This window comes from Pteronotus mesoamericanus, unplaced genomic scaffold, assembly GCF_021234165.1.
Source record: "Pteronotus mesoamericanus isolate MK-2021 breed Mesoamerican mustached bat unplaced genomic scaffold, CSHL_Meso_final contig_24, whole genome shotgun sequence".
NCBI lineage: Eukaryota > Metazoa > Chordata > Mammalia > Chiroptera > Mormoopidae > Pteronotus > Pteronotus mesoamericanus.
The window spans coordinates 24,317,061-24,342,139 of record NW_026555100.1 but is presented as its reverse complement, the minus strand read 5'-3'; the positions used below and the strand labels follow the sequence as shown (position 1 = coordinate 24,342,139).

General features: G+C 43.3%; 1 protein-coding gene across 5 annotated transcripts in view; it reads left to right on the top strand.

Annotated features, from left to right (window-relative positions):
- The window catches only part of SGMS1 (sphingomyelin synthase 1), a 283,425-nt gene that overhangs the window by 373 nt on the left and 257,973 nt on the right, over positions 1-25,079 (top strand). The window lies entirely within an intron of this gene.

Sequence of the window (25,079 nt, the reverse complement as noted above, 5' to 3'; positions counted from 1 at the left end):
CCGCGCGCGTACCTGGCGGGCGCTCCCCCCGCGCCGCCGCTCCTGGGGGTAGGCGCAGGAAGCAGGCGCAGGGGGAGGTCGGTCCGCCGAGCTCAGGGATTGGGAGGGGGCGGCCTGCCTGAGGGACTCCAGCACCAAGTTGGGGTGGAGAGGAAGGCGGGGGCGTCACTGGGCACCTCTTCGGAGGTGATGCGTGGGGACAGGAAGACTGCCTAATGTCCGATTGTGGCGAGCGGACTGTGGCAGAGCCAAAGAAACGGGAGACGAGTCTCCTTTGAGCAGTGGCCGGGCCGGGGTCCTGTACCCACAGGAACCGGCCTGAAATCACGGCCCCACCCCCACCCCCGGGCGGCGGCGTGACAGTTGGTACCTTTGGGCCAGATCGCAGCCAGCCAGGCGCCCAGGGTTTCGGGATCCTTCCAATTACCCCCGCCTCCGTGGCCCCTCCATAGCCCGTACGACCTAGCAGCTGGGACCTCATTCGCTCAGGAGCAGGCTCCCCTCGACAGGACGGAAAACAGCCTCTAGGTAGGAGGAGGTTCTAAGATCCCGCTGGGTTGCCCCTGCTGGATGAGGGGGTTTAGGGGTAAGGCCTGGGGGAGCATGGGCCCACCCTGAAACTTGACAGTTTCTCCGGGACGTGGCTCTCCCCTTGAGTGAGGGGTGTCCGCGATTCCGGGGCGCTTGTCAAGGGCAGCGCAGCGACAGCAGCGGCTGTGTCGCCCACCGTCTTAACCCAGGTTCGGGTTTGCAGCTTCTTCTGGGGGGCCGACAAGGTGTCCTGGTCCAGCTAACGGATTCAGCCTGGCGCGTTCTGGTTAACGCTTGTTTCCCTCTTGGGAGTCGCGAGTGAAAATCGGGACAAGGGTTGACGTGCTGGAGGGAGTGAAGAGCATCCATGCAGGTGCTTCTCAAATGTTTCATTTAACCTTCAGGCAGTACACACTTACGCTGTACACGCTTATGAAACCAAGAGTGAAGGCTGCGCTTTGAAAGGGAAGTTTATTTTCTGTTATTGGGGCCTGCCTACTATTTTAGCTCTCTTGACATTTACCTTTCTGGACCTTTAAAGCTGTTCCTTCAGGTTATTTTGCGTTCAGATTTGGGGGTGTTTCTGGTTGGCTGCCTGAATATGGAAGTGCTAAGTGCCTGTCATGGTGTGCTGTGAACTCCCCACGCTTCCTGGCTCTGGGGCTTGAACATTCTGGGGGGACTGAGTGGGCAGAAAGAGAGGAGTGGGCTGGTGATGTAGCAATGAGATGGGAGTTGCCTAGAGCGGCCCAGACTTGAGGGGGTTGGAAGCTGTTTTGGCCTGTGTAGAGGGTGTTTCTTCGGTCCGTGTGTAAGGTGTTCACAGGAGGGGGATGGGTCCCTGCCTGGTCAGTGCTCCAAGGGAAACCCGGGAATGTTTGGTGATTCAGCAGGTGGCAGCCTTCCAGCTCTGAAGCCATGCCTTGTCCAAGCAAGCTATCAAGCCAGTGGCAGCAGCTTGTGCCTGCTGTTGGAGGCACCAGCTTTGGGGAACCTCAGGAGCTAGCTGCCTTCTGCCTATCGCAGCTCACTTTCTTTATCTTGCTTTCCGTTTAGGTTTGGAGGTCCTGGTCTTTTGGGTTTCTTTACGGCTTCTTTTAAACTATGTATTGGGTTGGACAAAAAGTTCTTTTGGTTTTTTTTTTTTTTTTCCCTTAAGAAGGCTTGGGTAGCCCTAAGTTGTCTTTAACTTCATTCAAAACAATTTTGTTAGATTGTATTGTGGCAGCTGTCCTATCAGTGTGCATTTAAAAAAAAGTATCAAAATTGGTGAATTTTTGTGTAGCCATTTTAATATTAAATATGGAAGAAAAGACACAACATTTTTGGCATGTTTTGCTTTATTATTTCAAAAAAGGTAAAAACCTAGCTGAAATGCAAAAAAAGACTTGTGCAGTGTGTGGAGAAGGTGCTGTGACCGATTGGATGTGTCAAATATGGTTTGTGAAGCTTCTTGATAGTATTGACATTTTGGCCAAATACTTCTTTGCTGTGGGGCTGTCTTATGCATTGGAAGATGTTTAGCAGCACCCTTAGCCTCTAACCACTAGCAGCCAATAGCAGGAGATAGTCAACATGCTCAAAATATCCAAATCAATAATCATGGGTGAAAATGAAAAATGTGTCTTTTATGGAAAAAACTAAAAGGACTTTTGGCCAACCAAATAGCATGTTTTTGAGGCTCTCCAGTTCTGTGACCTGCTGGATAGCAGGAGGTGGCAGCTGCCACCACTCACGGCTTAAGTAATTAGTTTTTCTGCAGAAAATGATAACAATATGTAAAGCAGAGAAATTGCCTTTTTCTTCTTTTTATGCTTCAGAGATAGAAATGTACATTTTTAGTAAAATAGTAAGATGTATTTCTGCAACTCTTCAATGCTGGTAGTCAGCTATTTCAAATATCAGAAAGCATTTTTAAAAAATCCAAGGGATGTATTAAACTGACATTAAAGGAACATAGTTACTGTAAGAGTCTTCTTGATTGGAGGATCTGTAGCATCTTCTGCAGTGCCTAGCTTGAAGGTGCTCAATAAATGCTTATCAAGCTGTAATTTAAAAATGTTTTCATAAGAGAAGCTTGTCAGTTTTGATGCTTAAATAACCTTGTGTGTTTTCTTAAGTCAGAATTGCCTGTGTTGACCATAACATTCAATTTTAGCTCAAAAACTCAATGCTTTTAACCCCCCCAGCCCCACCCCCCAATTTTCAAATTGTGGCAGACCCTGCCCCTCAGCTGGAAAAGCAGAGGCATGCTTTAATAACACACCTCACGAAAATCTGAAGGATCTTACGTATAGGTGTCATACATTTTTAAAAACTAAAACGTGTACCTGATGCCTATCAAATATACTCTATTAACAAAATTTTATTTTATACAGAGCATTTTGGGAAAACCCTAGAATTCCTGAACATTTATCATCCAGCGGAAAGTGCTGCTGTAGAAAAGACAAAACAGTGTTTGGGAATAAAAATTCAGGGTTGTTTGTGCAGCGGGTAGTCGCCCCAGTCTTTGGGGAGGTGGCCTGCTCATTCTTCCTTATTTCATTGTAGATCTGTTGCTCCTTCCTCCAGTTGCTTTGCTATTTCTTCTTCCCCTAAAGACATATTAATACTTTCCTGGCATGGGCTTGCTTATTTAAGGCTGCTGCTAGCATCTGTTGCATTTTCTCACATAATTTCAATCAGTGGGGACTTTTCTTTTCTGAGTGTCCCATGTACCTCCTCACCACTTTAAATGGTACACTGTTTGATGGCCCTTGAAAAAAGCTATGGCCAGTGTGCCCTTGTGGGGACATGACAGAGTAAACATGGCTTTTTCTTTGCCTTTTTTTTGGATAGTAACTATAGTTATAGCAGCCTCTTCTGAGCCCATGTGGATGTGGGTGTTGGGGAGCAGTGTTGGATGTAGGTGCGGGGACAGTGAAGCAAGGAGAAGGGCTAGTGGGAACAGGAAGATGGCTTGGTTTTGTGACTTGGTTTCAGCGCAGCGGAACTGAATGGCTTATGAAGTGTGCCTCATCCTCCACTGGGGTGCCCTGCTCTCCTCCCAAGTCCTTTTTTATCTCCACAAATAAACACACCACACACAGACCTACAGGCACACACCGAAAAGAGAAACAGACAAAGAGTTAGACACACATCCCTTTTGCGAAAAGCGAAGAACCCCCAGCTTCTTTATAAATACTAGTATGTCAAAGAGGGAAAATCCAGGGCTCAGTAGCAGTTGGATTCTGGGGGCCTGAAATCATCTCAAGCTTGTGTTTCAGAAAGATCTCCCTTTCCACTCTCATGTGGTGTTTTTGTTTTTGTTTTCCTTAAACAATAGAAATGAATTTTCTTACAATTATAGAGGCTGGAACCCTAAGATCAAGGTGCCAGTAGAGTTGGTTTCTCCTGATACCTCTCTCACTGGCTTGCAAATGGCCATCTTCTTTCTGCGTCCTCAAAAGGCCTTTCCTCTGTGCTAGCTGGCTTCTGTGGTTTTTAACTTTTACCTTTGGTGATGAGGGTTGGTTAACATCCTTCCATATTTGGTGTAAGATTCTCTCCTTGTGCAATGCCCCTTGCTTGTTTTATTTTTTTCTCCTTTTTCCCCACTCCCATTCTCCTCTCCGCCAGAGGAGCCTGCTCTCCTGTGCTGGATGTGTTCTTGGTATGTCCGTATCTTTGTTAAATAGGTCATGTTATTTTGTGGGTGTTTTCAATATATATAAATGGTACCATACTATAGATTTCTTTTGATTTCTTTTTCATTTAACATTAAAACATTTTATTATGGAAATTTTCAGGCATTAATGAAAGTCCAAAAAGTTTTATTCAACGTTTTATTTGTAAGATCTATGTTAGTGTAGGTTTATAAGGGTGTCCAACCTTTTGGCGTCTCTGGGCCACACTGGAAGAAGATGAGTTATCTGGGGCCACACATTAAATACATTGCAACACATAATCACAAAAAAAATTCATAATGTTTTATGTAAATTTATGATTTTGTGTTGGGCTGTATTCAAGCCACCCTGGGCTGAACGTGGCCTGTGGGCCGCAGGTTGGACACCCCTGACTAGTGCGTTGCTGTGACTGCTGCTTTGTATGGTTGGCCTGCTGTGCACCCACTAGTTTTACTTACTCATTCCTCTAGTGATGGAAACTTAGCTCGCCTCCACTCCTGCTTCTGGGAGCAAGGCTGTGATGAACATCCTGTAGCAGTCTCTTAATGATGCTTATGAAAATATGCCTAAGATAGTGGTTCTCAAAGTGGTCCACACCCAGCAGCATCAGCATCAGGGGGGACTGTTAGAAATGCAGATTCTCAGGCCCCAGCCTAGACCTAAATCAGAAACGCTGGGGGCAGACCACCTCAATTTGTATTTTAACATGTCCAGCCTAGAGATTCTGATGCATGGGAAAGTTCGAGAACCTCTAAGGGTACGTACCCCGGAGTGGGATGGCTAAGTGAAAGAGAGCAAGCTTTAGTAAACACTACCAGGTTATCCTCCCGTGTTCCTGATTTGGTTGATACTCCCACATCAGTGCATGTGGGTTTCTGATTCCCCACATCCTTGCTCTTGATTGATATTAACCGTCTTTCCAATTTTACCAATATTTGATGGCTGTAAAGTGGTATCTCATTTTAATGTGAGTTTATTAATGAATTTGAACATCTTTTTAATATATTTTTTAGTTATTACAGTGTCTTTGATCAACTTCAGTCTGTTTTTCTAATGTATTGACTTGTAGATGTTTCCTGCATATTCTAGATACAAATCCCATTCTGCCACCTGTCTGTTAACCTTGTCAGTGGTTAACTGTCACATTTTTAGTTTTGATACAGCCCAAATCCATTCATTTTCATGTTATATTGCACTTTAGGAGTCTTAAGATGTTCTTACTCCAAGGTTACAAAGATAATCTATATTTTATTCTGTCAGCTTCCTCGTTATCTTTCACAATGGGAGCTCTCATCTCTTTGAGGTTTATCTTCATCTATGGCATAAAGGAGGAATCCAGCTTTATTTTTTTCCTTCCCATTTTGTGAGCCAGTTTTCCCCATATTTTTTAAACAGTGTATTGTTTTCCTAATTTTTTATTTTTGTGGAGCATCCTTTATCATACATCAGGTTCCCACATGCACACAATAAGTATTTTTTGACTTTATGCATAGTAAACTACATCCATTTGAAGTGTACAATTTGATGAATTTTGACAGATGTAACGTACCTATGAAACCACCATAACCAAATACAGAGCATTCTCATTACTTCCAAATTTCTCGTGGGTCTTTTTGCCTTCCATTCTTCCCAGGTAACCACTGGTTTGCTTTCTGCTACTATAGATTTGTTTGCATTTTCCAGAATTTTATATAAATGGAACCATCCAGTATGGTACGTTTTTTATGTCTGATTTCTTTCATTCATTCAACATACAGATTAAAAATTTTTTTCATTGTGGCAGAACAGTCACGTTTTTAAAAATGTATATAATTCAGCGGCATTAAGTACATTCACATTGTTGTGCAGCCATCACCAGTGTCAGCCTCCAGAACTTTCCCCTCACCCCAAAATGAAACTCCGTTTACATTAAACTCAGCATACGATTTTGAGATTCTTCATGGGGGATCTGTTTTTGAGTTCTCTCTTCTGTTCCGGTCGTATCTGTTTATATGCCAAACTATTTTTTATTATTATAGTTTTTCAGTGTGTCTTATATGGCAGGGTGAACTCCTTATTTGCTCTTCTTTTTCAGAACTTGGTTATTTGTGGACATTTGTTCGTCCGTATGCATGTTGTAATGCTTGTCAATTTCTCAGCAAAGTCTTGGAAGTGTGATTGGCATTGTATTGAATGTATAATCCACTATGGGGAGAATTGACACCTTTTCTGTGCTAATATTGGAATTCTTCCCATGAACATGGTTATCATCCAATCTTTTAAAAATGACGTTTTAGACCTAGACGGTTAACTCAGTTGGTTGGAGCATTATCCTGGTATGCCAAGGTTGTGGGTTCGTCCCAGGTAAGGGCACATTACAAGAATCAACCAGTGAATGCAGGAGTAAGAGGAAAAACAAATCAATGTTTCTCTCTTTCTCTCTCCCTCTCTCTAAAATCAATAAATAAAAAAAATGAGTTTTTAATAGAGTTTAGCATTAAAATCTATTAAATATAGAGTTTCCCACTCACCAGCCTTGAGTGACATTGGGTAAGTGACTCACCTTTCGTGGCCCCAGATCCTTCCTCACTCAAACTCAATCCCAACAGCCTCGCCTAGGAGGCTGCTGAGCAGGGCTCTGGAAGGACGGGGCAGAAGAGGTCAGGTGGTCAGCATGTAGGAAGCAAGTTTTATTTTGCTGTATTCCTACTTTTGAGTAGCCAAAGGCGTAATCATAGGGATTCACATTTGTTGGGGGCTAACCAATGCCAGGCACTAAGCCCTTAACCCTTGTGACAACCCTATTAGATGGATATTAAGATTACCCCTTTTTAGAGCTGAGAAGAGTGGGGCCCAAGTAATTTGCCCAACAAAGCAGGAGTGCCTTGACAGAATTTAGTGTTTGGGGCCTTTGCCAGTTGGCAAAAATGACCAGAGTAGGTGCTGCTGGTGGAGAGACAGCATTTACGTCAAGAGTTGTGAAACACTGGATAGCCCAGCAGGGCATTCCCATGACCTTGGAGGCTTATCAGCCTAAGCTAATGGTTCTCAAATTTCACGTATCACAATCACCTAGAGGCTTGGTAAAAACACCTTGTGCTCGGCCCACCCTCACCAGAGTTTCTGAGTCCAGTAGCTTGGGGCAGGGCCTGGTAGTTGACTCCTCTAACAGGTTCCCAGATGCTGCTGATGCCGCTGGTCCGGAGACCACTCTTGGGGAACCACGGCCTTAAGAAGTACTCATATGAGTGAGGAGCCAGCTGCTCCTACTTCTGGTTTCGGTCAGGTGAGATGATTTCAGGTTCAGAAATTTAAAATACTTTCCTCCTCCTGAAATAAAAACTAAACTCACATGGTCCTATTTATCTAGGCCAGCAGAGGAACAGCTGACCTGATGCAGAGTAAAAATTTGCATCCCTAGCAGTGTTTCTGACGTGGCTAAGATGGATAAGAATCCAGGGTGGAGAGAAAATTTGGAAATGCAAGGTGAAACAACTTAGAAGCATGAAGTGCCGTCTAATGCATTTTGTTTTAGGAAGATGCCCAGATTATTATTATTTTTTTACCCTTCCCACTCCTGCCATAGGCACAAAAAGCTTTGTGTCCACCAGTTATGCCTTTGGGAAAATTGAGGCATAGAGAAATTAAAAGTGTATAAATATACATAGCCTGACTGCGGACAGGCAGACGATAATCTCATTTGACTGGATTAACTGTTGTAGAAAATTGTGTATAAGCAGACACTTCAAAAAAAAAAGAAAAAGAGAGAGAAAAGAAAAGAAGGGCTAAGCACCCATCTCCAGCTGTTGCGCGGTAAACTGGCTCCCTGTACGCTCAAGCTTAGTACAGCGTCTACACACAGGAAGCCCTCAAGAAATGTGAATTGCTGTTATTATACCACAAGTTTTCTGTTTTGCAGTTGAGGCTGCATTTCCACCTTCTGAAAACAATGTTACACATAAAACTGTCAAATAAGAAAATGTTAGAATTGAAATATTTGTATGAAATTGGGACTTAGAATCCACTCCGAGGAGAACATACAAGTAAATTATATTTGGGAAGAAACGTTGGTGTCTCCTGTGACCCTGGCAGCCAGGGAGAGCTCATCTGCTTGGTGGGGGGATGTGGCGGGGCAAAGGGGGTGCGAGTTGTTAAGGAAAGACTGGGGAGGCCAGAGAGGCATGTTCACATTTGCCAGATGTTCTCAAGTCTGGTCTTTTTATAGCCTGGGGTTTATAATGGCAGAAACATGTGCTAAGGGTCTGCTATGGCCTGGCTAGACCCCCTGTTAAGCCTTGATATATAGAAATGGGTAAGATGGGGACCTCTGGGTCCTTGAGGGCTTAGTGGGGGAGACAGACATGTCCACAGATAAATGCCATCACCATGGAGTGAGTGCAGTATGGCAGCTGTACCCCAAGGCTCCTGGGGGCAGAGGCGTGCTGGTCGGAGGAGGAGGAGATGACCTGCTCCAGGTTCCCTATGTGACAGTACACGTGAGAGGTAAATGATACCACAGGTTAGTATAGCTGGAACTGGAAGTGGTATTGCTTTGTTTTTATTTTTTTCTTTTGTTTTTGGTGTTTCCATTTTTAAAAAAGATTTTATTTATTTATTTTTAGAGAGAGGGGAAGGGAGGGAGGAAGAGGGAGAGAAACATCCATGTGAGAGAGAAACATCGATCGGTTGTTTCTCATGCACTCCCCGACTAGAGACCGAGCCCACAGCCCAGGGTTGTGCCCTCACGAGGAATTGAAACAGCGACCTTTCGCTTTGCGGCGCGATGCCCAACCAACTGAGCCACACTGGTCAGGGCATGAGGTTTCCATTTTTAGTGAGATAACGCCCCACAACAGAAAGGAATCTAGGAAGATGTGTGCCATAAGTGGTTAGCCATCAAAGGGGAATTGGGAACTGGAACTGCATTTCAAAACCACTTAGGAAGTCGTAGGGAGCGCTTGACAGCTTACTTTCTTTGTCTTTAAGAAATGTGGCTAAATTTGCCCTGCCTGCTGTGGCTCAGTGGATTGAGTGCTGGCCTGCAAACTGAAGGGTCACTATTGCAATTCCCAGGCAGGGCACATGCCTGGGTTCTGGGCCAGGTCCCCAGTTTGGGGTGTGGGAGAGGCAACTGATCGATGTATCTCTTGCAGACATCGATGTTTCTCTCCCTCTCTCCTTCTGTTTCCCTCTCTCTAAAAAATAAAGAAAAAAAAAAGAAATGTGACTAAATATTAGCTACCCCCTAGGAATGTAAATCCTGGAGATTAATAACTTGTACCTTTAAGGTAAATCAGTTTTTTTTGAAGAAAGATTTTATTAAAAACAAGGTTTTATTTAATTACCCCTCAATTTCTGGTAAAGTGTTAAATTCCACTTTCAGTTTTGTTTTCAGTGGTTTGCTTTTCTCATTTACTTTGCTCTCTCTTTTTCTCCTTTCCCCTTTCCTCCTTTTATTCCCCCTTCTCCCTTTCCTTCCTTAATACCCTTCCTTACAAACAATATGCAAGCTAAGGCATACGTGCCAAGCTATGACCTTTGCAAACTAGAGGCTCTGTTTCCTTATCTGTAAATGGAGAGTTTGGACTAGCTGACCCCTAGCTGTCTAGGTCCCAGACTCAATGAGTCCTGTGATTGCGGGACACCTGACGAGAGTGTTTCATGAACTCCACATCATCAGTCACTTATTATCCTGTTAGTAAAAAAGTATCACTCTGACCAGTGTGGCTCAATTGTTTGAGTATCATTCTGCGAAATGAAAGGTCACTGGTTTGACTCCTGGTCAGGACACACGCCTGGGTTGTGGGCTGATCCCTGGTTGGGGCATGTGCGAGAGGCAACTGATCCATGTTTCTGCTCTGGCAGGTGCAGCTCAGTGGGTTGGGCATTGTCCGCAAATTGGAAGGTTGCTTTTGATTCCCAGTCAGGACACATGCCTGAGAGGCAGGCCAGGACCCTGGCTGGGGGCACGGGAGAGGCAACAGGTCAGTGTTTCTTTTGTACATTGATGTTTGTCTCCCTCTTTCTCTTTCTTTCCCCCTTGCTCTAAAAATAAATAAATAAACTTTTTAAAAAACGTATCTTATTTCAGAGCTTCCTTCCCCAGTCCTATTTAGTTGCGGGTCCAAACCACTTTATAGCAATAGCAATGAGTGTTTGATTCTTCGTGTTTTTGACATGGTGATTGATGCTCCTTCTGGCAGGCAAGCTTTGTTAATGTTGCAAAAAGTGGGATATTCAGTCTTTAAAAGCTTCATTCAGGCATACTATGTGAATTCACACAGGATGTTATAACTGACATTATATAAGGGCAAATTACAGAGATGTGATGATTAATCGCAGGTCCTGGGGTGGCATGGAGGCTCTGTAGCTAAGCCACGTGGGTGGATGATGCTCAAGTTAGGAATGGAGCTTCCAAGAGTCACAGATTTAGTGAAAGTTGAGGAGAGAAGGAAAAGGTCCTGGGAGCAGGATGGTAGAAAATGGACCTCAAGAACACTATCCCTACCCTGGCCAGTGTGGCTCACTTGGTTGGAGCACTGTCTGTAAACTGAAAGGTCGTGGGTTCAATTCCCATGTGTCCAGGTTGAGGGTCCCTGTTGCTTGGAGGAGAGGCAACCGATCAAAGTTTCTCTCTCACATTGATGTTTCTCTCCTCCTCCCTCCCGCCCTCCATCGAGGATCAGAAAGCATGTCTGGTAGTGAAAATTAAAAAAAACCCAAAACATTATCCCCTAAGGAGGTGGGGACGGCTGGAGGGGATGCCCCCTCCCAGTGGTAGCAGAGACCTGGAAAAACAGGGAGGGGAGAGAAATAGCAGCTGATGGGGTGCTGGGAATGCTTTACCCTCCTGAGAAGCACAGGATGATGGTTTGGGCAGGTGTCTGAAAAAGGGATGGGGGTGCAAATATTCCTGAGGCGCAAACAGGAAGTCAGGAGGGACAGGCAGGCTGATGGCTGGTGAAGGTGCTCAGACAGGTGGAGAGGAGAGGAGAGCTGCCATGTCTGCATCTGGAGGACCAGCCATGGGACCGAAAGGGTCTCGGAAAAGAAACACCCTGCACGGGAGAATCCATAGCCTTCAGCCCAAGCCAGGCTGGCCTGGTAGCCTGAGATGGAGAGGGAGAAAGTGAGGACAGGTGTGACTGTGTCTTTGGGGTGCTGGGTTTTTTTTTGTTTTGTTTTTGTTTTTTTTCATGTGAAAAGGAAATAATAAATACTCTATCAAGTGCTGTTAAGTGAAAGCCCTTGGCATGTGCCTGTGGTAGTGCAGGGCAGCATTCCACAGTTGTTGAGGTGACCTTGGGAAGTGGCAGCAGAAGGTGACCCAGAGTGTCACTGTCTGAGGGGGCGGGAGTGCTGGTTTTCCTTTCTGGATGCGTTGACTAGTCACTTGATTAGATGCACTCCTAAGTGAGACTTGGAGTAGTACACTGGGACTGTTCATCTGATCCAGCTTTATGGCCACGTATTGAGATTTTTACCATGTGGACTGTACTTCTTTCTCTTGTGTCTCTACCTGAACCCAGAGCTTGTCCCTGTTTCCCCCAGCTGTTACTTCACTCTCCGCGCCATCAGATCCCAGATGCGTGGAATGTCTCATGTATGCCATGGCTCTTGCGGAAGTCTCTTTGCAATGGCCTCAGTCTCTTGCCTAAACCTTCCAAACATTTGGGACCAGCAGCTTTGGCTTGGACGAAACTAAGAATACAGTATAGGTGTGAACCAAGCAATGGCTTCACCTGCATGGAGTATTCGTGGTAATGGGGCAGACACAATAACCAAGTCAATGGGAATGTAGCATGCCAGGGGGTCAGGAGGCAGAGCCTTTACCTGTGCTTCCTAAGGGCTCTGCCACCCATTCAGAAGGTCAGTAATTTGACATTTGCCTTACTGCTGCTGTTAGAGTAGTGACACCTGAGTTACTTAGAAATGTTCTACAAAGCTACCGGCAGTTTGCTGGGCAGCATTCCAAGTTCCCATGGGGCCCTGAGCATGGCCGGCTTCCCCCTTCTCTGAGCTTAGAGGCAGAGACAGGGTGGTGAGAATGCTTAGGAATTTCTCAAGCTTCCCTGTGGCCATTTGTCTGAAGGTATTATCAGCACCCTAGGGGTTCTTATTGGATGGATTTCACAAAGGTACTGAAAACAAACTTGTCAGGATAGGTATGTGCATTTTAGGGGGAGAGAGTGTTTAAAACATTCAGTACACTCACTTGGAAGATCTCCGAAAGTGGATAAAAAGTTAAAATTGTGCCATTGAGGGTCTTTATTGGTGTCTTTCCCCTTTTTTAGAGTGATTAATGAGAAGTGACTGCCTAAAGGCAGGAGGCAGACACACAGAGAGCCTCATTGCAGTTGTAGGGGACTTGACGTTTCTGTGACTTATGGGCGGGGCAGGTTCAGCTATTCCTCTGAGGAAATTAGAGAAGCCAAATGATATAGTTGGCATCATGGAAGACCAGCTAACTTAGTAGGAGAAAGGAGGGGAGAGGTGGTTGTGATGCTACCATGTGGTTTTATTCTTTATTAAGCAGGAAAAGGACGTCGAGCTTTGGGAGGAGAGCAGAAGACCACTTGAGCAGATGCTGCTTCTCAGATTTCTGGGTCTGATGGGCACCAAAAATAGGTCTGGGGAGGACAGTTTAGAACTTTGGTTGTTGATGTCAAAGTCACCTGTTTTAGGTGATTCTTCTACTTGAGAAGTCCACAGTAGTTTATGTTAATAATAAAATTAATGTCAGTCGTCCTTCATGATAAGCGTATGGAGCGTAGCTTTTAAGAGGGGTGGCGTAGATGGTTACAGACTATTCGATCCAGCAATTCTACTGCTCGGAGTTTATTTTAAGAAATAATTAAGACCATTATCTATCCCAGAGCTGTTTATCGTAGTGAAAAGTTGGAAATGTAAATGCAGCAATAGGGGATTAATTAAATTATGTATACATGCACAATGGACACAAGGCAACACTTAAAAATAATATCTGGAAGAACACTCATATAGAAAATTCTTCTAAAGACATTCTGTGCAAAAAGATACGTATTGCTTTTGTTATAGAATGAAACTGTTCAGGACATACTGTTTGGATGCCTACTCTGAGCCAGGCACCCTGCTGGGGTCTGATGACAAGCGATGAACTAGGCAGGTATGGTTCCTGCTCTCCGCAAGCTTACCGTCTACAAGGGAGAGAGTCAAGCCATACTGACTTTCTCATAAAAAGTTTTACAAGTAGCCATAGGAGGACTACCAAAAGAAGGACTGCTTAGTAGTAGTTCAACCTTCTGTGAAGTCTGGTCAGGTTTCTTCGTACGCCTGGTGTTAAGCTGCATCTCTGACATGAAATTACTAGTGTTTCGGTAATTTCTGGAGAAAGCCCGAAGTCAGTCATTAAGGGGCCTTACCGAGAAGGCCCTGTTGTTGGACTGTCTCCCTGCAGTCTCCTTCCTCCCTGCACAGGGCAGGGCCCCGTGGGTGGAAAGGGGCGGTGGTGGGGACGCAGTCGTTTTAGGAGTAGGGATGTTCCTGCCTGCTTTCTGGTTTCTGGTCTTTGCGCTGTAGTTGTCACGGGCCTTATCACCTGCTCTCCCGGCATTGCCTCTTGTTGTTCACTGGCATCTCTCTTGGGCCTTATGTTGTTCTGAGTCTTGGGCCTCTGACTCCCTTTGTCTGTGGTGTTTGCAGCCAGGAGGGATAGTGCTTATTCTTAGAAATCAGCTGGTTTAAATCCCTTCTTGGAGCCTAGCGAGGCCTGCATCGGAATCTGGGTGTCCTGATTTTCTACGGGCATCTTTTCCACTAGGCGACAGCTGGGGCCTCTCCCAGTCACTATAGGCATGGCTCTTCCAGGCAGATATGTCTTAAAAACTAGTAGGCATTTCAAATCAGTGACCTTACAAAGTTGCAATAAAGGTTAATTCCTTTAAAGGCAAAGCAGGTTTCTTGAGGAAGAAGAAATTAACGGCTATCTTAGGTGGTGCGGCCACTTGTCATAGTATTGAGGTAAGGAGAAATGCCGTTGGCACCCTTAGACAAGCTGGGGAGAGTGTTACGTTCTCTGCTATTGATGGTGAGCTTCCGCTGTGTGCCAGGCTGTGCCAGGCTCTCAGGGTCCAAAGAGGAAGGTGTCGTGGGGCTCTCCTCTCAAGGGCTCCACTCCCGAGAGGCCAGCTGAGGGATGGACCTAGTGACAATACAGTGTGTTCGAATGCTTCTGTACTAGTGACTGGGACGCAGGGAATTTTGGCTGAAATGTTCGTGGAGGCACTTGCTGGGGAGAGCAGGTTTGCACTGGACATTGATGAGGGATAGGATGGCCTGGGGCACCGCTGACATCAGCGTCTGTGAGTGGCGATCCTCAGAGTCTGGCCGCTTACAGCCTGTGCTGACTGCTCAAGGCTGCTCTGTGGCTGCCTTTTAACCTAAGTTTGGTTTTTCTTTTAGAAAACCTTTTACCCCCGTCCTGTCTTACCCTTTCCCCTCCCTTTCTCTCCTACTCCTCTTCCTCTGCTTAGACAATATACAAGCAAGAAGAATACCATTCATAGTCTTATCATCCATAGATAACCGCAATTATTTTGGTATATATCCCACCAGTCTTTTTTCTATAAATATTGGATGTGTACTGAAGAAACATTGTGGCCAAATGCTGAAAGATGGAATGTTAAAAGGAATAGTGTTGCCAAAGCTAAATCTCACTGTTCTAGAATTGATTTCTGGGATACAAGTATGAATCTGAAATCTTACAGAACTTACTACAATGTTATTATTAACATCATTAATAGTCTAGTGTTTGGCATTGTAGGACAGGAATTTAATTTCTTAGTATAGATGATCAGTGCAGTAAACATTTGTGATGCTGGGTAGATACTATTTTTCAGCTGAGGTGGAGGAAGGAGGAGCAAGGCTCGTATTTATTTATTTATTTATTTATTTTGGTTTTTGAATTATATTATTTTGGCTAGCTATCAATATGAGCACTGTAAGTGGTGGTTTATCTCCAGCTTATTAAACTTTCATCAAATAGTTACTGGCTGCTTTTCTCTTTAACTCCTGCAACTAAAGATTCCCTTGGTGGCGATGATGCAGTTTCATTCACGTTACGCTTCACCCCAGCTTTGCGCAGTGCTTGAATGGGGATATACCCGAATAACCTTAGAAAGAGAGGTTGTTGCCTGCATACACATTTTTCCTGATATTTTTGTGTGTGATTGCCACTTCACACAGTCAGTTGAGAGAAAAACGAATCCTTAAGCCTGGGCTCTGAAGTGTGGCAGTGGAGCAGCATAATTGGCTTTCCAGATAACAAAGCTGTTTTCCAAATCTCCATCCGCATCTCGGCTTTCAGTGCCTGCTCATCAATTTCAGCATACACCCTGGAGAAGGATGACAGAAGAAACTTTAGAGATGTGATATGTGAGAAATGTCTGCTCAGAAAGCACTTCAGTTTCTAATAATCAATTACTTTCCCCAAGTAACCATTGGTTGTTAGCATGCTCTTTGATATTGTTAGTAAGCATGCTATGTCATGCTATTATCTGCAAAGTACAGTGTTAGAATTTTCTTTGATTGACGTTGCCTTTTCAAATATGTAATAACTAGTCACCCCATCCTGTCTTTGAACATCTCATATTAGGTACATGACAAAATCCCTTAGGTATCACATAGGGGTGCCACCCTTGGGAGTCTTTGTGGGGGAGAAGATTTTTATTCAACGATCCATCTGGAATGCTCACCAGTTTTTGGAAATGAATCTGCAGCTATTACTTGTCAATATTTGAACGATGTGCCCTTGTTCATATTGCTGACATGGATGGCCGTGCAGATGCGGTGCAGTCATTGATCCTGCAGCAATTCGAGGATGCCAGACATGACATTTCAAGAAAGCATTTTGTTCTTCGGCCTTTCAGGTTGAAAACAGTGATCATATTTTGGTCAGTTTTAGAAACTGAAGACAGCATTGGTGGATCCTCAAATATACATAGAAATGTATATTTTATTTATATTGATTTAAGATATAATATTTCTAAGATATTACTGAGACTGTCATGAACCTAATCTGCTTTTAAGAAGTACAAGCATTTTAAATTTATTTTAATTAGTAAAATATACATAACATAAAATTTACTATTTTAATCAATTTTAAGAGTACAATTCAGTGGCATTGAGTACATTCACATTGTTGGGCAACCATGGCTGGCGTCCATCTTCAGAATTTTTCATCAACTCAAGCTGAAACTTTGTACCCATTTAATAACTTTTCATTCCCCAGCCCCCAGTCCCGGCAACCAACCATTCTACTTTCTTTGTCTATGAATTTGACAATTCTCGGCCTTATGTAAGTGGAATCATGGAGTATTTGTCCTTTTGTGTCTGGCTTATTTCATTTAGCATATTGTTTTCAAGGTTCATCCATCTTGTAGCATATAGCCTTTCTTTTTTAAGGATTAATGATATTCTATTGCATGTGTATACCACATTTTATTCATTCATTCATTAGTGGACGCTTGGGTTGCTTTTAACTTTTGGCTATTGTGAGTAATGTTGCTATAAGTCTGTTCAAGTCAGGCATCTTTAAATAGGCTTTTTAAATAATAAAAAAATATGTCTTCTTGTCATCGGTTTTATCAGAGGACTGTCACATCCAAATTTGGTCAAGGAAATGCCTTCTTCACTGACATGAACACATCCAAGCCTTTCCAACAGCATTCAGCTGAGAGCATTTGTACTTGCCTGAGGTCAAGAAAGCAGCTTCCCAGTACTTCAGGGCAGTGTCCCCAGTGAACTTGGCAGCAACCTTGAGTGAAGCCTGTCAGGGTTCTTGGAAAACAGCCTGGTGTTTTCATATCTTTTGCTCTACTATCTCTTGCCTGGCAGTACCTCAAGAGGGAAAATTTGGCAATAGTGTCAGTCTTAGCTGGTAAAATTCTCATCAGAATTCTTTCTCGACATGCAGATATGATTGACCTTGTCTCACTGAGGCCGCTAAGAAATTTCTGTTTGGAAGGGGAGCTGGGGTTCTGGGCTGCAAGCTGTGTGCATGCCTCAAGCACTCTTGATTTAAACGTGTATATTTTCAAATCTCTATGGTCAAAGAGGCCTGATGGAGAACATAGAGCCACACATTCTCCACAGATTCCTTGTGGTGGTCTACTGGTTTGGTGCACAGTCACCTGCAGTGACATGATTTAGGTAGTTTTTGCAGAGATGTGGGAAATTGAAGTTAGCCTCCTGTCTTGTGGTAAGAGAAGTGAAATATTTTGTATTTTTATAGCCTGGATAAAAATCACATATGATTAACCATGGGTTAAGCAATGCCTGTCAGGTCTGTTTATAGCGCCCACATTTTCTAAAAGCACATAGCGTATCTGAGGAGTGAGGCCCCTCGGTGAGTTTACTGACAGAATTGTGAATTTCATTTTTATATTAAAAGTCTGTTTTCTTGCTGTATGATCTTTTTTGTTTAATCCTCATTTGGCATTTGTCTTCGTCTTTTTGCTGTTAGGTGTGTGTGCGTGCCTGTGTGTATATTTGTAGAGTTCTGATTTAAATAGGTGGCCTCTAGAACAAAATAACATACATGTTTGATACTTAGTCATATAATTTATATATTTAATTCATAACGCTTTGGCAATCAGTCAAATATTTCACTTCAAAGAATAATTGTAATACTGCCTGAATAAATTTTTTGGTTTAACATGCAAGATATAATCAGAGACACATCTCTGGAAAAGAAGATAATTGGGATACTTTTGTACCATTAAAATTCTGAGTGTAGCTCACTAATCTGGCACTGCATCAGCTTTCTGGGCAAACAACTTCAGGTCGACAGCTGAAGTCTGTTTTAAGCTATGCATTTGGTGGTTGACTGGAAGTGTGATTTCGAAGGCGCAGAGTCTGTTGCGTTGTGGCCCCCTGGTTTAGCTTGGGTTGTAGGAGGTGATGGTGAGAGCCTGGCAGAGAAGCAGGGTCCTGCCTGTGTGCCCACTGATGGGCCAGTGATACCCAGTGCTCTGTGTTTTCGCTGCTGCTGCGTGTGTTAGGGAAATGTAGGCCCCTCTCTTGAGGAGGTTTTCATTAAAAGATGAACACAAGCAAATGTCTCCAGACTATTTTTACTCACAGTGCCTGTATCTTCTATCTCCTACTGAGCCCCTTTTAATCTGAGTCTTCCCTGACCACTCCACCGGATTGCTAATATGGCATTACTTCTGACCCTATGGCATTGAATGCTCTTTCCTCTTCCACCTTCTCCTTGACTCTCCTGGAACACCCCTCTTTCATTTCCTTTTCCTTCTTTGAGTCTTTGAGGCTCTCCACACTTCTGGTCCTTTCACCTCTCCAGTGGTTTCTCCTTTGACTCCTTCCCTGGCACTTCCGCCTGATTCTTACATGTAAATGTATGAGGCTGAGCCCTTGGCTGGGCATGTGCATCCGGGCATGTGCAGGGACAGGCAGGGGGAGCAGTCCCCTTTCTTTGAGGTGGGGTGAAGGGGGGTGCGGGTCCAGCTTGTAGAGTGCTGTGATTATATCGTTTGGTTTTGCCTACAAATCTGGGAGGTGTGGTCAGAGCAGTCTTGGCCCCTTAAACATAGACTGTGAGGGGAAGTGATGGAGAAAGTGCAAGAGCCTTCAGTGCACAGAGGTCTGTGTTTTAGGAATAAACTCTAGGGGTCAGAAATATTGATGTATAGATTAAATCTGACCTTTCTCGTTTTCTCATCGGTACTTCCCTTCCAGAATAGTTAATATGACTCCTATTAGAATAAACAATGGCATTTATTTCAAGTGTTAGGCTTTTCTTAATTTTTGAAAATTCAGTAAGTAATAAAATCTCAACCTGCTCACATACGCTCTTCGTTTTCCCATTCCTGAATCTGCATGTAGAAGGCGAATTTTGTGGGCTCCTTATAGTAACAAATGTTTAAGATAAGTAGTATTAGAAACTGATTTTAAGGATTCATTTCTTCACAGGTTTGTTGCCAATTGCATCTTTGAGGTCCTTTCAAATGTTATGTCTGTTCAGTTTAAAATAGTTGTGCAGTATTTCTTTTATGACTGTAGAGGATTGTACAGTTCAGTTTTCTTTACCACTCAATTTTCTTTATTGCCTTGAGTTAACATTTGGAGGTACTGTTTCTGATACTGTGTATCTCAAGACTGTGATTTCTTGTTTTTCTTTTCTTTAAAAAAAATTTATTGAACTGTCTGCTAGTATTTATCAGATTCACTCATTTGTGGAGCCCAGAAGTTTATAAAGAATGAGAGAAGGAATATCAGATATTGGGAGGCATACATCATGTTGTAATGAAAATACAAACAGGGTTTTTGACTCTTGGCAGAGTTGGGTGTGGGTGCCCTGCTCTGCCAATCATTTGGAATGAGATGTTTATCAAATTACTTGAGTTGTTTGAATATTAATTTCCCTATTTTTAAAATGGGGATAATAGTGCTCATCTTACAGATTTGTTATGGGATCACACCTATAAATCCCCAGCACACTGTAAGTAGAGAGGAGACGGTCGTGGTCATTACTAGGGCTCCCTTTCCTAAGGCTGAACTGTAATAGAAAGTGGTCATATTTTTCCGTTGTTTTCTTTTTACTGTTTGCCACTACAGAAGATACGGAGATGAGAGGTAGATGAGGAAAGTCTAGGGTGACCAAGTACCTCATTTTATTGTTTACTTAAACTTACATTGTCTAAATTAGTGCCTTTCCAACTTTCCTCCTGATTGCTTTTTCAGCTAGCTGTAGAGCATGATGTTAAAAACATAATAGATTAACAAAAGATTTTCTCTTTCTAGAACCTTTGCAAATGAATCAGTTTGACTAGTGAATTCTTTAGCCAGAGAGTAGAGGCTTTACATTTGTTTATTCTCATTTTATTATGAAAATATTTTACTCATAGAAAAATATGGAAAATATTAAAATAAACATATATATCCAGCCTCCAGTTTTATCATAGATTTTGTGTGTTTAAGGGTGTGTGTGTGTGTGTGTGTGTGTGTGTTTTAAATATCCTATCTCCACTGCACCCTGAGTTCAGGGATCTTGCTGTGTGGTTCACTGCTCTGTCATGCCTGGGGCAGTGCTTGTATCCTTCTCCAGTGGCCTTCTCCTCCCTTCTTCCCAGAATTAATACTGTCACAGAAAGCAAGCCATTGAGGTGGGAGAAGTATCATTCTAAGTTCATCCAGTGGTACAAATATGAGTTAAATCTGGACTATACTCAAGGAACTTTTCATGCCATGATATAAAGTAGATCAAATGAATCAGAAATAGTGCCTATAGAAACCACAGTATTGTCCTTGCATTTGCCGAGCCAGAGTGGCTGGTTATGAATAGTAGCCTTTGGAATGAACTTTTAGAAGCAGACATGGGACAGGGTTTTGTAGGGTACCAAAGCAGTTGATCCAGAGCTCAGCAGTGGGAATCACATTTCAAGGGACTGAAACTAGGTAGTTCAGGATGGCCGGATTCAGTTTTCAGAAGGCAGACATAAAAGAAGAATAAAGTGGCCAGAGAAGAAGACTGTTCAGCCCTTATTACTGGGTTGGCCAAAAAATTCATTTAGTTGTTTTCCATAAGATGGCTCTAGTAGCACTTAGTTGTCTTTAACTTCATTCAAAACAATTTTGCTAGATTATATTGTGACAGCTGTCATATCAGTGTGCATTTTAGAAAAATATTATTGAAATTGGAGACACTTTCCAGTCAAGATGGCAGTATAGGTAAAAATGGCTCATTTCCTTGCACAACCACATCAAAATTACAACTAAAATATAGAGTATCCATCACTCAGAACTGTCAGAAGCCAAACTGAATAGAAGTCTGACAACTTTGGAATTAAAGAAACCACATCCACCCAGACTAGTAGAAGGGGCGGAAACATGGAGCAGGCTGGTCTCACATCCATCTGTGGTGGATAAAAATTCTGGAGGGATATTTTGGAAGTGAGAAGTCCCAGCGTCATACCAGGTCCCCCAACCCAGGGTTCCAGTGCCAGGAAGTAAGTCCCTATAACTTCTGGCTGAGAAAACCAACAGGGATTAATTGAGTCGGTAGAAGAAACTTCTGGAGTCCCAAGCAGTTCCCCATAAAGAACCCGCACACAGGCTTACTCAGACTCACACCTTCCGAGCTCCAGCAGTGGGGTAGTAGCTTGAAAGGCACTAGTGGCAAATGGGGAGGAACAGAAGTGTCAGGCACCAAGGTGGGATTTAGGGGACAGCTTTCTCCTAGATGGAAAGGCAGGCAGAGGCCATTGTCCCTTTTCTGAGCCCTCCTGCCACAGAGCCACAGAGCCACAGAGCTACAGAGCTAGTAGGCAGGGGGCCATATCTGAGACTCCATCAATCTGGCTAACACTGTTTGTCCTGCCCTGGAGATCCCCTGAGACTCTGTCCCACCCAACTTACAGGCCCACCCAAGCTGTTAACCATGACTTATCCATATGAATGGCTGGTCCTGGCTCCTGTCTCACAACTTCCTAAATCCTATCAAACAAGCAACAGCTGGCCTCCATAAGTCCCCAGCCCCTGGACCTCTTGCTAAGTGGGCCAAGCCCGGCAACAGCAGCAATCAACATATATCCACAGCATGGTTTGCCTGGGAATCTCCAACCCCAGCACAAGTGGCAGCTATCTCAGATTGCTTTACAGTTCATGCAGAAGGGCCCCAGGCAGAACACAGGCTGGGGATGACCTGGGCCTGTACCACCCAGGAAATGCCAGAGCCTGCGCACCCAGTGGACAGCTGCAGGCCATGTCAGAGCACCACCACCCTGTCCCTGCACAGCTGATCCTCCGTGGAGGACAGAGGTTGGTGGTCATTGGTCCCAGCCAGTCCTTGCTGCTGACTGATCTGGGAAAACACCTCCCATTGGCCTCCCAACAGCAATAAAGGCTCAACTACAAGAGGCGGGTGTACTCAGCCTGCATGAAGTACCCAACTTCAAGTACGCAACTTGTGTCACTGGACCCTACAGGACACGTACTACATTAGGCCACACTGCCAAGATACAGAGTCAAAGCAGCTCTATCTAACACATAGAAACAAGCACAGGGCAGCTTCTAAAATAAGGAGACAAAGAAACACGGCCCAAATGAAAGAACAGATCAAAACTCCAGAAAAACATCTAAATGAAATGGAGATGAACAGCCTAACAAATGCAGAGTTTAGAATGCTGGTTATAAGGATGCTCAAAGGAACTCAGTGAGGACCTCAACAACATAAAAAAGATCCAGACTGAAGCAAAGTATACAGTAATTGAAATAAAGAACTATTTATAGGGAAACAACAGTAGAGTGGATGAAGCCAAGAATCACATCAATGATTTGGAACATAAGGAAGCAAAACACAACCAATCAGAACAATAAGAAGAAAAAAGAATACAAAAAAAATGAGCATAGTGTAGGCAACTCCTGGGACAACTTCAAGCATTCCAACATTTGCATCATAGGGGTGCCAGAAGGAGAAGAGAAAGAGCAAGAAATTGGAAACCTATTTGAAAAAATAATGAAAGAAAACTTTCCTTATTTGGTGAAGGAAATAGACATGTAAGTCTACGAAGCACAGAGAGTCCCAAACAAGATAGATGCAAAGAGGTCCACTCTAAGACATATCATAATTAAAATGCCAAAAGTTAGCCCTGGCTGGTGTGGGTCAGTTGATTGAGTGCTGGCCTGTGAACCCAAGAGTCACTGGTTCAATTCCTAGTCAGGGCACATGCCTGGGTTGCAGACCAGGCCCCCAGTTGGGGGTGTGCGAGAGGCAACAACAACATGATGTTTCTCTTTTCCCCCTCTCAAAAAATAAAAAAATTAAATCTTTTTAAAAAATGCCAAAGATTAAATATAAAGAGAGAATCTTAAAAGTGGCCAGAGAAAAGTAGTTAGTTGCTTACAGGGGAGTTCGTATAAGACTGTCACTAAGAAACTTTGCAGGCTAGAAGGGGTTGGCAAGAAATATTGAAAGTTATGAAAAGCAGGGACCTGCGGCCAAGATTGCTCTACTCAGAAAAGCTATCATTTAGAATTGAAGGGCAGATAAAGAGCTTCCCAGACAAGAAGAAACTAAAGGAGTTCATCATCATCAAACCATTATTATATGAAATGTTAAAGGGACTTAAGAAAAAGATCAAAACTGTGAACAAAATGGCAAAAAATACATATTGATCAACAATTAAATCTAAAAAACAAACTAAGCAAACAAGAACAGATACAGAATCAATGATGTGAAGAGCATTTGAGGAAATGGGATGTGCTGGGTGGAGGGGGACAACAGGAAAAAACTGGGGCAACTATAATAGCATAATCAATAAAATATAATAGAAAATAAAAAATAAAAATAAAAAGTGAATTTTTGTGTAGCCATTTTAATATTGAAGATGGAAAAATATGCAATATTTTCAGTGTATTATGCTTTATTACTTCAAGAAAGGTAAAAATACAACTGAAACACAAAAAGATTTGTGCATTGTGTGGAGAAGGTGCTGTGACTGATTGAATGTGTGAAAGAGGTTTTTGAAATTTTGTGCTGGAGATTTTTCGCTGGATAATGCTCCGCAGTCGGGTAGACCAGCTGAAGTTGATAGCAATCAAATTGAGACCTTAATTGAGAACAGTTAATGTTACCAAGCAGGACATAGCTGACATACTCAAAATATCCAAATCAACAAAGTTATTGGTAAAAATGAAAAGTGTATCTTTCATTTAACAGGAAAAACTAAATGAACTTTTTGGCCAACCCAATACATGTTACTAATAGTACTAGGCCCTTAATGGAGCAGTATAGCATACTAGATGAAAAGCTGACCTTCTGGAAGCATAACATCCTGGATTAAAGTTTAGTTCTCTTTTTTTTGGGCTGTGCTGGCCTGGGGTAAGCCACTTCCCTTCTTTCACGTGAGGACCATTTTCACTCTAGCTACTGAAAAGTTAAGAGCATGAAAGTGAGTTCTTGCCTAGATATTCCATTCTGAGAGGTCCTCTTGCCTGTGGGAATTCAGAATAGCCAGCTAAATGATAAGGAATGTGCTATTTTAGTTTGTCACAAATGTACAGCATAATCTGCTATACATGTACAAATGACACAGTGCAAAGCAAATTCATCTTGCTTGCCAAATCTGCACCTCTTCTAGTATCGTGTAAAACACCATCCTCTTTTCAGTCGTCATGACAGAAAGAACCAGGGACTTATCCATAGCTCCTTTTCCCTCTACCCCTGTGTATCTTTCTAGTCCTCAAAATAAGGTCGTTTTCTTTATTATCTCTTGCATTTATCCCTCTTCTTAAGCTCTCATCACTTTCTGACTGGTTTTCTACATAGCTATCCACTTCTGGCCTCTCTGCTTTCTATTCTCCCAGAGGTTGACACGGTTCTTTTCCTAAACTGCAAGGGTACCATGCTAGTCCCGCTTAAATGTGTCTGTGGTTTCTGTTGCCTCTAACAGAAAGCCGAGTGCCTCAGCTGAATACATGAATCTGCATCGTTTGTTTCTTGTCATCCCTCTCACCCACCCTTTCCCTCCCCTGTTGGTTCTTTGCTTCCATGACTTTTACCTGCTGAGAATGCCCTGTCCCTGCTTCATTCATCTAATTTATTCTCATCTGTTAAGACTCGACTAGAGCATCACCTCCTCTGTGAGAGGTGTCGCTGTCCTAACCCACCAGCCGTCTGGGTTGGGTGTTTCCTCTATGTCTGCCCGGATAATTCCAAGCACACAGGGTTGTGACTGGCTACTTGGCTGTCTCCAGACTGAATATGCTTAAGAGGCTTTTTCCTTTTTAAAAAACCTCATTCTTCTTAGTGCCTTGTATGGTGTCTGACACATAGGATACTCTCAGAAAAGATGAGTAGAGTATAAATGGATAAGGAATTACTTTTTATATCATCCTGAAATCAGG